This window comes from Peromyscus californicus, unplaced genomic scaffold, assembly GCF_007827085.1.
Source record: "Peromyscus californicus insignis strain IS unplaced genomic scaffold, ASM782708v3 Scaffold_20__1_contigs__length_68692818, whole genome shotgun sequence".
Classification (NCBI taxonomy): domain Eukaryota; kingdom Metazoa; phylum Chordata; class Mammalia; order Rodentia; family Cricetidae; genus Peromyscus; species Peromyscus californicus.
The window spans coordinates 58,590,300-58,609,362 of record NW_026294503.1 but is presented as its reverse complement, the minus strand read 5'-3'; the positions used below and the strand labels follow the sequence as shown (position 1 = coordinate 58,609,362).

The window sequence follows — 19,063 nt, the reverse complement described above, 5'->3', positions numbered from 1 at the left end:
TGCTAACTAACCTTTGTCTTTAGTACGTTATCCCACTTTTCTAGGACAATCAAAATCACATAGTAATGCTTCCCAAGTGTCTCCAGATCCAGTGAATGATCAAGGGCAAGCCGCTGTGTTTCTTCTTCTGTGAACTTGGTAAGCTTTTCATGCACAAAGACTTGATCTTCATATTCTACAGGGAATTTTCTTTTCTTTTCTTTTCTTTTCTTTTCTTTTGTTCCTTTCTTTTTTCTTTTCTTTTTCTTTTTCTTTTTCTTTCCAAGACATGGTTTCTTTGTGTAGTTTTGTTGCATGTCCTGGATCTTGCTCTGTAAACCAGGCTGGCCTCGAACTCACAGAGATCCGCCAGGCTCTGACTCCCAAGTGCTGGGATTAAAGGTGTGCACCACCAACACCTGGCCTCTTTTTCTTCTTTATGTTTGTCTTTAGGATACAATACCATATGGTAGACACACGTGTACAAGTTGGTAGATTCATGAATTCCCATGAAGAACCTCCGAGAAAAATGTTTTGTTGTTTTTGCTCTACGAAACATTTTTAATTTTGTGCAGCTCCTTCTTGCTAATAGGACTACACATTCCATATTTTCATCTCTTTCTAGATGTATAGGCAACAGAAATACTTGGAGTCTATGCTGACAATACCTACTACAGAAATTACCAGATTCCATTATTGGTGCCACCCTGCATAGCTAGACCCAGCAAATAAGCCAAAACTCCTGACAGCTTGTTGTAAACATTGGGATAATATCAAATCTGATTAAGCCACTGCCCCACATTTTTATTTCTCAACATAAATATTTCATAGGAATGAACCAACATTTTTTTCCATAGGTACAAAGGGGTATTTTAATCCCCTTTTAACAGGGCAGGGTTAGAAGTTAACATGCATAGACAGTGTGGCTATGAATGCAGGCTTTGCACACAGCGGCCTGGCTGACCTTTTAGCCTTCTGGAGTTTAACCATTTCCTGATGTCTTTTAACAGTCATTTTCTTGTTGGAAAAGCCCTCTCTAACCTGATAGCATCTAAACAAGCCTCTACCTTAATTGGAAAAACTCTCCCATAAATATTTATGCTGTAGTGATTAGACCATTTACTGAACTCAACTGCCCATTATGGGTTAAAACAGGGAGCATTGTTCGGGGTTGCCTAAAGCCTGACATGGTTTATTGGAGGGGACCCGAACCTGTAATTTATTTAATCAAGCCTCTGACCCCAGCCCTCTGGAGTAGCTAGTAATTGTGAGGAAGAACTAAGCCGCAGCCACGTTGACTAGAGCCTGTTGTATTCTGGGTTGTAAATTCTCAAAGTCTAATTGGAAAGAAACAAGAAAAAGAGTAAAGTATACTGAAATAAACACTCAGATAAGTTAGAACACGGGCAACCCTGTGGACAGATGATAGCGGAATCGCGTTTGAAAACGCCAACTTTAGAGGCAGCACCTGGGTGACTGTGCAGCCGGGATCCCTCCTACAGGGCCTGCTGGTCCTCTGCAGCTGTGTGCCCGCTGGATGCTTCTGAAGCCCTTCACCCAAGCGCTGGGAGGGTAGTGCATTGCATTTTGATGTTTAAAATAGACCAGATTTGGAGGTGGAGAGTGTAAAATCTGTTAGAAGGAGTGCTGCCCCAGCACAAATCCTACGTGGTTGGAGCCCAAGGTGAGAACACACCTGTTCATCCTCAAGGGCTATCAGCATCGGCCTACGCCATCTTTGTGGTGCACAGGGGTGAGTGGTGGGTGTGAGTGTGTGGCTACTCCACGTTTGTGTCTTGTGTGTGTGTGTGCGCGCGTGCATGAGAGAGAGAGAGAGAGAGAGAGAGAGAGAGAGAGAGAGAGAGAGAGAGAGAGAGAGAGAGAGAGATTAAACAGCTGCAAACGTGTACATGTGGACACCATGTCCATGTGTCCAGGTTTTTGTTTCTTTTCTTTTCTTCCCCTCTCTGGTTGAAGACACTCTCCATTTCTGAGCCACAATTTATCCGTATTTTATAACAAAGACAAACCTCTTCCCTTGTGCACTTCCAACCTTCCAGCTGTGTGTTGGGCAGAACGTATTTTCTTATTTAAGCCATGTACTACCGCTGCCTGACCACCATTCAGGAAAAAGAAACAAAGTAAAAAAAAAAAAAAAGATAACAGCTTATGAAACCATAAAGCATCCTCCCTTTGTTTAATTGCATCTTACTGCGGACCTTGTCTTCGGGAGCCCCCCATGGAGTTTGGCCATCCAGATATCTTTTAATGGCTTTTCCTGTCTGGTTTTTCTGTAGCAAGCATTTCAAACACTGTCAGTATATCAAAAGTGCGTCCCAGGCCGGCCTCTGTCCCATCCCAGCACTGACACTCAAAGCATCTTCTGCAGTCAGTGGGAGGAAGCGAAACAGCTTAGTTTCCCAAAGGATTACATTCACAGGCTGTGTGGTTTCTGAGGGCCATGTGACTTCAGGTCCTGCACTGTGAAATACTGCTAAAGGAGGCTGTATTAGACATCCAGAAGGGAGGGTTGCTGCAATAACCACCCAGAGGACTCTTTATGTTAACTAGAGCAAATTATCATGGGCAGAAACCTTAGTATTTGCAGGTCATATTCATATGATATATGATTATATTGTATCATTTCATTCATCTAAGATACATACTGCCTTACAAGGAGTTCTGGACGTACAAGAAAGGGTTAATTTAGTTTATACCAAATGGATTGCCTCACCTTTAATTCAGAAAATCTCTTTGAAGATTCTACTGAGAATCTAATTTATTAGATTTTTCCTGTTAAATTATTCATTCTTCATTCTACTCGGGTGTTATTATCTCTGTCAGAGTGATGGATGTTACAGGAACAGTCATTAGGTTAAAAACTACACGGGTTTTTAAAAATGTTAAAACTCTCGCCAAAACAAAAAAAGCAAACAATAAATGTAATTGTACGAGCTCCTCTGTGAGGGTACGGTAGGATCTGGGGAGACATGGATTTACAATTAATGATGAAAATATCTCAACAGGAGAGAGGAGGGAGGGAGGGAAGAAAGATGCAGGGGCGGGATGCAGATCATCTCCCTGTGGTGTTCCAGCTACTCATTCCTTAGTTGCTCTGGACATATTTGGAAGCCACGCTTGCCCTTTCTTGGGCACAGTACACTCCACCCTCCCAGTCCTAGCCAAAACTCAAAAAAGCACATCACAGATGAAAAGCAAAAGCAGGCAATGTTATTAGAACCTGGCCAGGAAAAGCCAAGTATGCATTGGTAAAGGATGTTCTTTCTTCCATTTCCTTATCAGTTGCTGCTCTTACCTTGTCTTCCCTCAGGGTTCATCACAGTTTCAATAATATTATTCATTTAAACTATCAACAGCCACCTTTTCCTGTCTTTTTTACGTTTAGGAAAAACTGAGAAGCAGAAAGGTCAGTGTCCTGTTACAACGTTGGTCACTGGGAAAATTCGGTATGCCGATTTAAATAGTGTGGTTCCAGACTTCATGAGCTTAAGTACTGTGAAATATAAGGAGTCCTTAATGAGTTTAGAAGTGGAGTGCTTTGTCTCCATCTACCCCTGAGTCCACAAAAGGTATCGCTGAGGGAGAAAGAGCCCCAAATATGGCATGGTCACACACTCTTTCTACCCTCCATTGAAGAGCTCAGAACATATGACCTTTTTTTTTAAGCAGAAATGGGTTGAGAATAGCCACATGCCGAATGAGCCCTCTGCCCTTATTTCTACCTAAATCCAGGCATTAATTTCCCATGAGAAAGATGGCTGCCTCGAACCAGGAAGAGGACAAGATTCTTATGGCCAGAGGGGACAATGGCTGCCAAGATGAAGATTCTGTGCAAACCAACCTTACTAAGATAGCCCTTACTTCCCCTCCACTCCACGGGCTCACTGTTCACTTGCCCACAGTTTGCTCTTATTGGTCCAGACTTCCTCCCCTTTCTCACTTTAGGCCCCACACCTCAGGTCCAGGGTTCACTGTCCGTTAGCTGATCCATGCCAGCTTCCTGCATTGTTTGGTGTTGGGTGGTCCTATTTTCATCTGTCAGTTGGTGTCTGATTCACACCACACCCTCGGCTCTTGCACAATGGAGAATTAAGGTTGAGAGGCTTGCTAGTGTTGCCTGTCACACAGGTAATGGAGTCAGACTGGGACTCAACCCCCAACGTGTTTGCAAAGACCATAGGGACAGCACAGCCCTGCACAGAAGAGTCCCATGGAGTACGACTGCTTTCCTTTTGGAGAAGCTAGTGAGCTTCACCTCCCTCTCCCGATGCTCCACCAAGGGGATGGCCCTGTTTCATGGCAAGAGGAAAATCTGGCTCTGACAGATCCATTCTATTCCAGACAAACTGCCTATGCGTAAGTCTTGATTTACCACTTACCTATGTGACTTAAACTCTGAGCCCTGCTTCCCCTTCTATGAAACAGAAGTACAGAAAGTACCCAGTGGAGAGAGCTGTGCTGATTAATTTAGGTTATCTACAGGAAACTCTCAAGAAATACTAGTCAGTAGCTAGTATTAGAGGAAGCCGTTTTCCTCCTCCACTCTCCCTTCACTACTGTGGTGATCTATTGTGTACCCTAATAAACTTTGCCTGAAGATCAGAGGACAGAACAAGCCACTAGATTAAACACAGAGGCCAAACAGTGGTGGCACACACCTTTAATCCTAGCAGTCTGGAGGCAGAGATTGTCTGGATCTCTGTGAGTTCAAAGCCACCCTGGACTACATGAGATTGATTCAGTCTAGGAGAGAAACAGAGCCAGGCAGTGGTGGCACACACCTTTGATCCCAGTACTTGGGAGTCACATGCCTTTAATCCCAGTACTTGGGATCTCATGCCTTTGCTTGGGAAGCACACAGGCCTTTAATCCCAGCACTAGGAAAGTTGAGAGAAGAAATGGTATGGGTGGGCAGAGAAAGGTGTATAAGGTGTGAGGAGACAGGAACAAAAGCCTTTTCAGCTAAGGAATCTCACTGGGCAGCTAGAGGCCTTTCAGGCTGAGGCTCTTTCAGGCTAAGGGGTTGATGTGTTAAGAGGTAGTGGCTGTGGCTTGCTCTGCTTCTCTGATCTTTCAGCTTTCACCCCAACATCTGATTCTGGGGTTTTTTTTTTTTTTTTTTTTTTTTTATTTAAAGACCTATTAGAAGTTCGTGTTACACAACCAGGTGTCTGAAAAGATCAGAAACACCAGATCCCTGCATTTTCTCACCTTCTTCCTGACGCTCGCCACACAGGGTGATCCAGTGCCACTTGGAAAGTCTTTCCGAACCGCTGACAATCTATTGTCAGCACTCTCAGGTTTGCAGCATCTCCAACACCTCTCTCCGTTTTTCTCCCCCACAAATACTCTGGGCCTAACGTGTGTGAGCCCAGAGCAAGCTCTTCCCCATACTCACTCACTTTCATTCCTCTTCTCAGCTGTTCTACTATCACGCTCCACTCTCTGAAACACACCACAGCTAGCCACTGGTTTGTCGAGGAGTATTTGGATTGTCTCTAGTCTGGACTGTTACAAATAGCTCTGTTCTGAATATTCTAATGTGTGCATCCAGCCACGTGAACATGTTTCTCTACTACATAATGACAAAGCATCTTCCCAAGTGATGGGATCCAATGGATAAGGCATTCATTGAGAGAGAATGGTTCCTACAGCTCAGCATCATGACCAAGCACCAGCTTTCGTGTTTTGGGATCTACAGTATGTGTTTAGTAGTATCATTATTTGCATTTCCGTGGAGATTACAACTTAAATGTATTTGCATGTGCCTCTTATTCTGCACATAGCCTGAACCCTGTGTCTTAACTAGTTTGGCAATTTTGTCTACTAACTAAAAATATTACCCCATACTTATTTGTTACCATAGTTGACATATTTCGATTGGCTTCCACTTTCTTATTTTGTACTTACTAAATTTTTTGTGTTTTCTATGTTTCTTTTAACATATGTATTTTATCTAACAAACATATGTATTTAATCAAAAAATCTAAAGCTAGTCACATGTATATTGGAGAAATATAAATTCTCCCCTTATTATTTTAATCATTAACCTAAAAATGTTAACATGTGCATTTAATTTAGTAAATGCTAAATAAAACTAATAAAATGCGCTTACCAGAATATTTTGGTTATATCATTATTACACCCATGAAATTAGACATTGTTGTTACTGTTTATACAAATGGTTCTCATTTATCTGTTCTTACATTTTTGGAGTGCTATTGATCAAAATACATCAGTGTTATTTGCCTGAAAAATTATATTATATTCAAACTTTAAAGATAAATTTTCTGGGTACAGGACAATAGATTGGTGAGCTTGTTTTTGTTGACACTTTTATCACTGAAAAGTTGGTTGCCAATTTAAATATTATTCTCCTACAAAGATGTAATAGACAACTTTGGGATGTGGCTGCTGTTGCTATTGCTATTGCTTCTTATCTATCTATTAAGAAGTGGATAGGGATGGGGAATCTTTAGCACTAAAATTTAGAATACAAAGTGTTGATTTAGACTGATTTTAGTTCAACTTGCTTAGAACATTTTGGACTTGCTGCTTCTGAGAATTCAGACCTTATCTTTAAATACTGCCTGTCTGAATTATCTCTGCTCTTCATCTAGAAGTTCAGTTAGGCAAGGGCTACACTGCCTCTAAACTTGCCCTGGTTCTTTATGACTTTTTCATAGTATTTTATCTCCTTTTCTTGCTGAATTTTACATTTCTTCAGATATTTTCCTGATCATTAATACTTCCTATTCACTAATTCTCTCTTCAGCTTTGTCTAAGTGACTGATGTTCACTGTCCTTTTTATTTCAATCATTATAATTTTTCTGTCTACAGTTTCAATGAGTATTTTAAGTCAGTTCACTTTTAAGGTCCCTTGTCCTGTATTATATTCACACTTCAAATGTTTCTTATTTTTTTAAACATATTGAAGACAGTAACTCAGTGATTATAACAAACATCTAAAATATATGGAAATCTGAAGCTAATGCTTTTATTTTTAAATGTGTTGGACTATTTTGTGCTTTTAGTTTTGTTTTTGTTGACATGTGTTCATGGCTGCTTCTTTCTTCAAATGCTATAACTTTGCTATCATAAGCACAAGTTAAATCAAAAACATTTTTCCTTGGGAAGTTTTAAGGCCTACTTTGGACTTTTAAGGTTTTCTTTACTCTGCCAGCTCATTACTTAAGGGGTAGATATAGCTCAGTAGTAAAGAACTACCATGTATGTGTATGAGGCCCTGGGTTCAACCCCATCACCACATGTTGTGAAGACATTTGACTGAGCATTGTTAAGAGTAAGGTATGGTCTTAGGATCTTTAGTCAGTCATCATGCTTTAAATACCAGCACTCCCAGAACATAGAATATCATGCCACAGCTTCTTTATTGAACATATAACAGAGGCTGAGGTGATGACTAAGCAGGTAAAAATGCCTACACACGAAGACCAAACTTAAGATCCCCTAGAATGCATAGAAAAATCCAGGCAGATGAGGCCATGTGCTGGCTAGATTTTATGTCACGTTCATATAGGTGAGGGTCATCTGGGCAAAGAACTTCAGTTGAGAAAGTACCTCCATCACATTGGTCTTTAGGCAAGTTTATTAGGCATTTTCTTGGTTAATGATTGAAGTAGGAGGGTCCAGCTCACTGTAGGTCATACCTTAGGTAGGTGGTCCTGGTTTGTATTTCTTATACAAATGAGCAAGCCACAAGAAGCACACCAGTAAGCAGTATCCCCTTTATGGCCTATGTTTCAGTTAATGCCTTGAGTTCCTGCCCTAACTTCCCTCAGTGATGGGCTGCGATCTGTGAAGTGAATAAAATTCTTTAGTCCCCAGGTTGTGCCTAGTCATGGCTGTGGAATAATCCTCTTGTACACTGTAAAGATTTGTCACTCAAATTGGTTTAATAAAACACTGACTGGCCAGTAACCAGAAGGAAGTATAGACGGAGTGACCAAACTAAGAAGAGGAAGGGAGGAGGAAGGAGTCACCAGCCAGACACATAGGAAGCAAGATGAGAATGCCATACTGAGAAAAGGTACCAAGCCACATGGCTAAACATAGATAAGAATTATGGGTTAATTTAAGTGTAAGAGCTAGTTAGTAATAAGCCTGAGCTACTGGCCGAGTTTTTATAATTAATAGAAGCCTCTGTGTGGTAATTTGGGAACTGGCAGGCAGGAGAGAAATGTCTAACTACAGGTCATGACATTTATCACAGCAATAGAAATGGAAATAGGACAAGCAGTCACCTATAAGCTCAGCACTTGGGAGACAGGGACATGGGATCTCTGGATTGTGCTGGCTATCTAGATTAGCCAGAATTGGCAAACTCCAAGTTCAGTGAGAGACCCTGCTTCAGAAAATAAGTTGGACAGTGATCTAGAAAAATACCCAACATCAACTTCAGTCCTCGGCGAGCATAGAGCATGTCTACACACACAATCGTACCTGTACACAAATGAGCACACACACACACACACACACACACACACACACACACACACACACACACATGCATACTACCTATATGTACATGTACAGACAAAACTTTAAGAACCTAAAGCAGATTTCATAAGATATTTGAGATATTTACCCCCACATTTTCCTCACATAGAGTGCACTGAAGCTTCAGAGGGAAGAATTTCTCTTTTCCAGTATCTCTCCCATAGCTACAGAGCAAGGATTCTCCATAAACACATGCTTTAAGGATCCTGACTCTCCCTGTATTTCCACAAAAGGCTTGTTTACTGTGAGACTCCTGGGTTGCAACATATCACTGATCTTGCACCCTCTCCACTGGATTAGACCCCTTGTAGGTGGGGGGGTCTTTTTTGCTGTCATTGTAGTCTCAGATCTTAGTGTCCAGTTGGCTTATAATAAGCAATAAATAAACACTGTCTCAAAAGAGCAAGATCCCCAGTGCAGAAGACTGGCCGGGGAACCAGGAGAAATTGGCCTTTCTCATTTAAAGAATGGCACTAGATCCCACGGTTCTGGTGAGATGGAACCAGCTGCCTATGCTGCACCGATGGAAACCAAGGAGCTGGCTCGATGGACAGGGCCTGATGTCGTCTTTTCTGAAAGTTTTAACTTAAGGCCCAGAGAAGGAGAGAGAACGGGCTTTTTTCTTTCCTTGTGCAGCGATTAGAACTGTTTCCTTCCTGCTGTGGATTCTGACGAATAACTGAAAAGGAAGAGCTAACGCCATTGTCATCCATCTATTTTAAGGAAAACAGATGTGAAACACTCTCAGATATTTGGTTTTTCTAAGCTTTGTAAATGAGCTTAGATTGGCAACCTTGAAATAGTAGCAAATGTGGTAGAATGATGGTCTCCTATAAACTCCCATAAATAAGGGTTTAAATATGGTCTTCAGTATATTTTGGGGTGCTGTCCCTAAGTTAAGATCTTGAGTCTCTTGATATTCCACTACTGGATGTCATTTCAGCCGATGCACTCTTGGCAGAAGTCTCCTATGACTGTGTCAGCTCACCTATGGGGCCAGGGTAAGTGATACTGGGGGAACCTGGCAGCTGGAACACAGATCATTCCCTTTTCTGCATGGCCTGCTTGGGCAGAGAGATCCAGATGCAGCCTGTGGATGCCACACATGTGCCTCATTGGGATTCAGAAACCTTCCTTTGACTTATTGGCTTCCCTTCACTTTTTAGTCTGTCGTGTTTTCCAGAAGTTCTGTCACAGAACCTGACTTGACCCTTATCCTTTGTTCTGTAATTCTCTACAGAAACAGAAATAATCCCCCTTCTCACTACTGCCAGAGTGATACTGTGAAACACTGTATATAATATATATATATATATTATATATATATGCATATATAATATATATGAGACTGGAGAGGTGGCTTAGTGGCTAAGAGCACATATAGCTCTTCCAAAGGACCCAAGTTCAATTCCCAACACCCACATCAGGTAATCACGTAGCTCACAATCAGCTGTAACTACAGCTTCAGGAAATCCAACTCCTCTAGCCTTCTTTGACACCTGCACTCACACACACACACTCACACACTCACACACATACATACTCATACACGTGCTCACACATACACAATGTAAAATAATAATAATAATAATAATAATAATAATAATAAATAGTAATAAGAGCGTTTGTCACTCTTGCAAAGGATCAGAATTCGGTTCCAGGTACCCACATCTGGCAACTAACAAGTGCATGCAACTCCAGGTTTAAGGAATCTAATGACCTCTTCTGGCTCCTCCATGAGAACTTGCACATATGTGTACACAATCCCCCAACACACACATGCACATATAAATAAAAATGAACCTTAAAGCCTATTTTTTAAACTACAAAAATAAAATGACTAATAATTTTCCCTAAAATTCTTATGAATTTCCCAAGATATAGAAATATAAAAACTCTGTTCTATAAATCAGAAAAAATAGGTAATCGAGCATAATTTCAAACATAAATTCTTATATGTTCATCTTTCTGACACTCCCCAGCCCACAATTCGGATCTGTACCCTGCTCTTTGAAATGATGCATCAACATTCTTAGCACATGTATGATAAACCAGGTACAGTGTTTATGTCTGATATACAAAGGCACATTTCCTTACTATCAAATATTCATCCCATGTGACAGATTTCATGAAGAATGAGTTTACAACGACAAGTGAAAAATAGATAATCTGTACCTCCTCGAACTACTACTGAGAGAGGTCCGTACTGGATGGCTATTCCAGAGGATCAAATGATACATTGTGACAAACATTGTATAAGATAATGGTAGAGGGTTGGGGGTGTATCTCAGGGGTCCAGTATTTGCCTGATTTGAATAAGGCCTCAGTCTCATTTTTAGCCATTGACAGGTAGGGACAAGAATGCAGCTAAATGAATGGAAATTATTGATGTTTTGTGATCAGGAAAAGTAAATTTAAGCCAGCAGTGGTTCAGACACACACACACACACACACACACACACACACACACACATTTGGGATGCAACCTCAGAGATGAGCTAACTTTAGTGGGGAGAATTAGCACATCTGAGCATCTCAGACAAGAAACTAGCATGCAGTCAAGCCTCAAAGAAGAGAGCTTGGTGCACTGTGGGACCTGGAGGACTGTGGCTGGTGTACAGTGAGTAAGCAAGAGGATAGATTTGAGACAGAGGCGAGAACCCAGCACACTGCAGAGGGGGTGTAATTTATTCTTATTTCTTAATAAGTATATCTCATGAAGTCTTCAAACCACCTTTTGAGATGAATACAGATAAGCAAACTAATTCCTGCAACATGACACAGCTGGTGAAGAGCACAGGCAGTATGAGGAAACACTTTAAGATCCACATTGCAGCTCTTTTTAAAAAAATGACATTAAGCTGCCTCCTCTGTTGCCAGCACCTCCCTGCAAATCAGCCTCGTAGCCCTGATCACGGCACCTGAGCACTGTGTTTTTAGTTGGAGGCTTAAGATTGGCAATCGGTTCTTTACACTCTGACTTAATTACAGTACAGCCCTAGTCTCATTGAAAAAGCAAATACTCATGTATCCAAGGGAAAGGCTCTGGGCTAATAGAGCCCACATATGTCCTCTGAAAAACATTTTGGCAGACCAAGAATTCAGCCAAAGTTAGGAGAGGCTTTTTCGGCCAACCCCTTTTGAATACCAATATATTAGAACTAATTTCTCCTGTCTCTGCTTTTAGGAGGTAGCAACTCAGAGAATGATTTTTCCTGTCCTCCTCATAAATGGCAGCTTCAATAAAACAACATGATCTCAGGGGATTTTAAAAGAATACTGTCATGTATTAAAGTAATTGTTACTCTTACATTTGTAAGCATTTTCCCCAGCTCAGAAGTTTAGAATGCCTTCAACCAAATGCCAGAAAGAAAACCTGTACTTCAGACATATCTGATGTGACATTTGTAAAGTCATTACAACCTGTGACATAACGGGCTCAGAGTGCCCAGCAATGAGAAAGCTCAAAGATTCTGTCTAAGTGGCTTCCTCTGGTCCTCAGCCAGCACCTCAGATTCCCTTTAGCTTGGCTCTGGAAGTCCTGTTTGCTCTCCCCAGCAACCTTGCTCCACAAGTAGAGGAGAGAACAGAGCAGGGATGGCAGTTAATAAGCTGTGTTACATGTCCTGACCAGGAGTACCATCCCCAAGCAGGCTTGCAGCAAGTCACGACAGAGTGTCATACTGCCTTCTGTTCCCAACCCTTCTCGGGGCCCAGAATAGTCATATTGGCTCTTCTAACTTCCCTTTTCTTTTTCCCCTGTGCCTCCTCTTTGTTCTTTTCTTTATCTCCATCTTTCTTTTCTCTGCTTCTCTCTCTCCTTCTTGTCCTGTCAGAGAGGAGGCCAGACACCCTTGTGTCAATGTCTACATTTCCCTGATGCTCACCTCAAGGTTAGGTCATCACTAAGAGCCCCCAGCCTCAAAACACCAGAGCCTTCTGCCTTTCCTCCACAAGTCTGTCTGCCTTTAGTAGATAGTCTCTCACCACCTAGGGACATCCCTCCTTGCTCATTCTTTGGCCACATTTCCATCTGCATTGACTTGACTCTGAGGTAGTGTTCCTTCTGAATCTTGCCTGAGTACCTTCAGCGCACAAGGAATCATTTCATTTATTCAATAACTTTGTTTGGCTGGGTTGTTGCCTTAGATTCCAGCCTGCCAGTTACTGGAATGACATGAGAGTATACTTGTATTCCTGACCTCTGCAGATTCTAAGCACCACCTCAACGTGTGACAAGTAGTCATGCTTCTTTATAACAAAACTCTGAGTACAACTCTTTCTCAATAAAATGAACCTGCTTTTTCACCTGATTATGATAAACTTCCAAGTATCCCTTCATTTCATATCCCTGTGGATAAAATAAGCTCAAGTAAAAGCCATCCCTTTAGCCTTTCCTGTTCACAGGGCTAGTAGTAATGCTGAAATAAGAGGAGCTCTTTGTAGTGAGCTTCACGGTCAGGAGAGCATGTAGTGCCCTACTGTTCTTCAACGTCTTCTCTCCTGCTCCTTAGTCACTCACAACACAGATGTTAGGACAGAGCAACCGCCCTGTGACCTTAAGAGTACAAATCTCTACTAAGGCTTCTTCAGGGCAGAAAGTAAGAGATGAACTTGAAAACATCATGAGACAATGGACAAAGGCCCTGGATTGTCTACTTTAACCCTGGAGTTTGCTATGTAAGCCAGAGTAGTAAAGGCTTAAGTGAAACTTGTAACTGATGATAGTCCTAATCAATGTGTATGTTACATACACACACATGCTTGCTGCTATGTGCTCTAAGGGTTTATATATGCTATATGTATTGCTTGAAAAAAGCCACTATGTGACTTAGAAAAGAATATGACAGAATAAAAAGTGTACAAATAGTGACTGTTTTCTTGAATCCACTTGACGGTCATGGAAGACAGTGAGTATCCTTTACACGTTACAGAGGAAAGTTTTTAAGAAGGTAAATAATGTGATTCAGATCATATAGACAGAAGAGGCAGAGTTAAGAATGGGACCAATCTCCCTGATTTTGGAACTCATAGTGCCTTATTCAGTACATTATGATGGGATCGTGGTGAAGAAAAGCCAGTAACTCAGTCTGTATACGAAAGGACTTCTGCCTCAATGAATCCTGGGAGAGAATGTAAGTTAAGTATGGGGTACCTAGAACAAGCACCCAGATCTGCCACTGCCAGCCTTGTTGGTTGGAACAAGTCATTTCTGATCCTGAAGGTGACCTGCTTTGTCTTACATGGTGAACAGGTTGACTCCATTTCATCTTTGGGTTAGTTAATGATTCTCTAAGGTCCACTTACAGACACATACTCTGATAGTTTTTGATAGTTGAACAGATTTACCTCTATGCACTTTATTTGCCTAATTTTGAATACTTCTTTGTCTTGTGATATACAGTTTTCAGGCTCTAATGAAACTGCAGAAATCATTGTTTTTGTCAAACACAGTAGGACTGTGGTGGATGGAATGAGAATAGCTTCCATAGGCTCATATGTTTGAATGCTTGTTCCCATGTTGGTGGAACTGTTTGGGGTGGATTAGGAGGTGTGGCTTTGTGTGTCACTGGGAGTGGGCTTAGAGGTTTAAAAAGTCCACACCATTCCCAATGAGTGTCTGTCTCTATGTCCATCTATCTCTCTGTCTCTGTCTCTGTCTCTCTCTGCTTCTCTCTCTCTCTCTCTCTCTCTCTCTCTGCTTCTCTCTGTCTCTCTGTCTTGAGGTTACTGTCTTAAGCATTAAGCTCTCAACTACTGCTCCAGAGCCATGTCTGTCTGCTTGTTGCTATGCTTCTTGCCATGACGGCCATGGATTCACCCTCTGACACTGTAAGCAAGCATGTAATTAAATGTTTTCTTTTATAACTTGGTCGTGGTGTCTATTCACTAAGACACCATGAACAGAAACTGAGACAAGGACTAACCAATACAGAGAGCAGAGGAAATCAATGATAGAGAAGCAAAGGGAGGAAAGAGAGGGGGAGGAGGTAGAAAGAAATCCACTGATAGAAAATAGGGGGAAATCAGGACCGGCACATTGCTCAAGAATTGCTACCTCAAGGTTGACTTCTCTTCCTTCTTATTCTTGCATTCTCACCATGCAGACACCAAAGGCTGAGACACATGTGTGGTGGGGCAAAGAGGATTTTGCACTAGGAAGGCCCGAGTCTCCTTCAGCCCTGCCTTTTGTGGATTAGTGACTGTAGATTTATCCCTCTGTTTGCAATGGGGCTTCAAATGTTCATCTACAGGTCTTCAACGACAACTTGTGGTCAGCAACTGTCTTTGACTCTCATGCCTGTTGTCAACACCAACATGTGGTATATGTAGACATTTAGAATTGTAATAGGAAGTCGGGCGGTGGTGATGCATGCCTTTAATCCCAGCACTCGGGAGGCAGAGGCAGGCGGATCTCTGTGAGTTCGAGGCCAGCCTGGTCTACCGAGCGAGTTCCAGGACAGGCACAAAAACTATACAGAGAAACCCTGTCTCGAAAAACCAAAAAAAAAAAAAAAAAAAAGAGAATTCTAGAACTGAAATTGTAATAGGCTTGCAGTGGACTCTATACAAAACTTAGCTCTATGGCTTAAGTCCTGCTTGGGCATTGAACTTTCTGAAAATTCAAGGTTTGAAGACTTTTATGGAGTCAGAGGAATCGTGGCTAGCATTTCATAAATACTCCTTGTTGAATTAGCTCACACTTCTGTTGGGCCTCAAAGTCTCCAGGATGTACCAGGTCTGTCTGGTGGAAGTGGTTTTCTTTTAATGGTTGAGTAGCTTGCTGTTTGCTCAATTCTGAAAAGCAATTCTACTAAAAGACACAGACTGGTATGTTATTCAAATTTATTTTAGTGTGAACCGTAGGAAGGTATAAATTGAGAATTTGTCAAAGATGCTTGCTGAGTCTGGGTAATGCCACTTCACTCGATAAGCATTAGCCAACAGCCAGCTGGCCTCAAGTCCAAGCTGTGACTTTCTTGTCCTGTTTATGAAGACTTAAATATTTAAATATTTGGACTAAATACATCAGGAGTATCATAAAACACAAAACACTGGTCCATCTTAGGAACGAGGGAGAACTGTTTCCACTCCTTAAGCTCGCATCCCACATAATTTCAATGTAATTAAAGGTACAATATTTGAAACTAGCCCTTTTAGAAAGGAATTTTAGAATAACTTCACCTAGGCTGTTTCTTTGAATTGCTACTGGGCAGCTGTTAGCTTCAACTCAACTCAACACTAGATTTGCAACAGATGTTCCTACAGTAGAACAAAGACAGGGATTGCTGGATTCTTTGCAAAGAAATGGAAAATCTGAAACAAACAAAAAAAAAGAATCACGATCTGGCAAGGTCATCATTAACATGGAGAATGAACTTAGGCAAGCCACAGACCGAAGGGTCCATCTCTCCACTGAGGTTCAGGAGGAAGTACTTGTTAAATGGAACCATTTTCTTCTTCCTCCATTCAGCCATCCTTTTCTTCTGAGTTTCACTTAGTACCATTCCAAAGTGTTGCCATCTTCTTCAATTAAATACTTTGGGTATGTTACAACTGCAGCTTTTACCCATTAATGTTTTTATTGCACAGGACTTTGTAAGCCAAGACACCATCACTAAAGAATTTTGTAGAGCAACAGTTTTTCTTCTCTCTGTCTGAGTGGACATTTTTTGTTTAATGATGTGGCTTTTGCAGGAAAGTCTCTGAATAGCTAAGTATCTGTGACTAGAAGGGACTAAGCTATCGCTTTTATTTTGTCCAGTTGGATTTAAATTTCTTGCCAACTTGTCTAGAATTTCACCAGATTTTAAGCCTCCATCGCCCAGTGACTTTATTTACCTTGTTAATGTGGTCATCACAAGTCCTAATGAAATAAATGGCACATGGGGCACTTAAAAAGAACCTTCTCCTTGTGGTAGTTGCCAGTTAACATAGAGACCCTCCCCACACACCTGGTCAACATACAGAGAACAAAAGACCATGGAATGTTCTAAACCAGACAGTCATATCACACCCCTCACCCCAAGGAATCTTTGTAGAAGACAAAGAGGTGGAAATGTTATAAGAGCTAGAGGAGGTTCTTAACATCAAGAAAACCATGTTTACCAGCACAGCAGGGAAGATGAACATCCAAACTCAGTGACTGTGACAGCATACAAAAGAACTTCTCAAGCTTCGGCCAGAGAAAACCTCAGCGTAGAGGTGGAGGAGATGGACACGCAACCTTACCACTGGCTAAGGAACTATTGGCATTTGATAGCTACTGGGAGGAGAGTCAGTTTTCTTTAATAATGTGCTCCTTGATGGGCTGACCTCACGCCGAGGCAGGCCTCAACCCCAAGACTAATTGAGCAACACAAACTAGATTCCGTGGGAAAAGAAAAAGAAAAGAAAGAAAGAAATCTCAAAGTTGGGAAGGTGGAAAAGGTCATAAGAGAAACTGTTAGGGAGTGAATTTGTTCAAATGCATAGTATGAAATTAACAACAAATTAATAAAAATATTGTAAAAAAAAAAAAAAAGCCTGACTTGTTGAACATGATTTAAACACAGGGGGTGTTGAATAAAAGGGGTGCCCCATTTTCTCCATTGTTCACCTATCAAGCAACAGACATGAGTTGGAAACAAATGATAAAAATGGTTCAGTGAACAATCTCTTGCATTGTTGTAGTTAAATGTATAGCTGTGAAAAGTAAAATAATTGCACGTCTGTATAGTTCTCCCTGCCCCCATACACACCTTTTTTGGTCCTAGATACAAAGACAAAAATCTGTTTGTGACCTTAGCATCTACTTCCAAAAAAAAAAAAAAAAACTCCAAAAACTATTGAGTTGTAAAGTAAATAGAGATGCTAAGGTGTGCCCAACTCTGGCCTCTGGGCCACAGGTAGCTATGAATACAAACCAACACAAAACCATAAGCTCACTTAAAACGTTATGAGATGATTTCACAAATGATTTTTTTTTGTTTTTGTTTTTGTTTGGTTTTGCTTTTAGAACTCAACTTTGCAGTTCTGAGCAAGAGCTTAGATTATGACAAAGTCATGTCATGACTTCCAAATTGGACATGCTTGGAGGCAGCAATTAATCTATTGCTCATGTGAGATCAAACTAAAGTTTGTCTCCTTTTCAAATATCCAGATGACCACGCGTGTAGAGGGCCAGTGAGTTGTTTCTGTTCAGTGGGATATAGCAAGGAGGTTTAGAACATGGGTTTGAGGCCTGGGGTACTATCTGAATGACCTTGGGTAATTTACAGCACAAAGTACAATGGAGCTTTTCAACATTCCTCTCTCATAGGGGTCTCATGAGCTTTAGATAATTTAAATTTATAAAACACTTGCAATGTTATCAATGTGATAGTAAGCTCCGGTATTTATTTATTATCATTAGGCCCAGTAAGAAATAAACAACTACTAACAAAGTAATTATAACAATGTAGGGTAATAAATGCTGTTTTAAACAGGAATTAATATGAAAGTTTCCATTTGCTAATATTTTTGGACTACAGCTAACAATGGGTTGCTGAAAGTATAGACAGTAAACTACTTCCATACCTCTCTATCCCAGCTGCCCCTTCTAGCTATTCACCTCTCACCCTTACCGAAAGAGCCAAGATGCATAAGTAGAGGAGGGCCAGCTCCCATCTGCTGTTTCCACAAGAAGCCTACAGAGAGCAGCAGAATGGACGGCAGTGGGGAGAAGATGATTGCCACCAAAAGAATAGAACTGTTATGTAGTTTTGCATCAGGCTGGTCATTCAGTCACTTATTGCTAAGGGTGTTTTAAAGCTAGAACATGAGAGTGAGTTTAAAAGAACAAGACAAAATCATGTTCATTTATCTATGACTGTTGAGTTTCTAGAGAAATTTTCTAGCTTGAGGAATATAGTAAACAACTTTTCTTGAAAGGACTTTCAACATGACACATGTACACAGAGACACACACAAATTGTTTTAAATGTTTTGCTGAAAATATATGTGTGGCAGTTTGAACATAATTGGCCCCCATAAGCTCATAGGGAGTGGCACTATTAGGAGGTGTGGCTTTGTTGGAATAAGTGTGGCCTTGTCACTGTGGGGGTGAGCTTTGAGGTCTCATATATGTTCAAGCCACACCCAGTGTCACAAATTACTTCCTGCTGCCTTCGGGTCAAGATGTAGAACTCTCAGCTCCTTCTCCAGCACTATGTCTGCCTGCATGCTACCATGTCCCACCATGATGATAACGGACTGAACCTCTGAACTGTAAGCCAGACCATTAAATGTTTTTCCTTTTTAAGAGTTGCTGTGGCCATGGTGTCTCTTCACAGCAATAGAAACTCTAACTAAGACAATATGAGAATAAGAAAAATGTTCAAACTCCCAATCTTCTTCAATTTAGAACACAGAGAAAGTAAAGGAAGGAGTGTGAACAGCCAGGGACAAGGTGTCATCCCCAGAAGGAGAATGAGAGTCTACTGCTGGGTGATGATTTCTAAAAACAAAGCCTTCTGGAACATGTGCAGATTACGAAAGGCAAGTTTGAATTAATAAACGCTG

General features: G+C 41.1%; 1 long non-coding RNA gene across 1 annotated transcript; it reads left to right on the top strand.

Moving 5' to 3' along the window:
- Positions 1-3,323: 3,323 nt before the first annotated feature.
- LOC128116988 (uncharacterized) lies at positions 3,324-5,981 on the top strand. Its single transcript, XR_008220647.1, has 3 exons — positions 3,324-4,356; positions 5,138-5,300; positions 5,421-5,981. It is a non-coding gene; the product is annotated as an uncharacterized LOC128116988 (long non-coding RNA).
- The last annotated feature ends 13,082 nt before the right edge of the window (positions 5,982-19,063 follow it).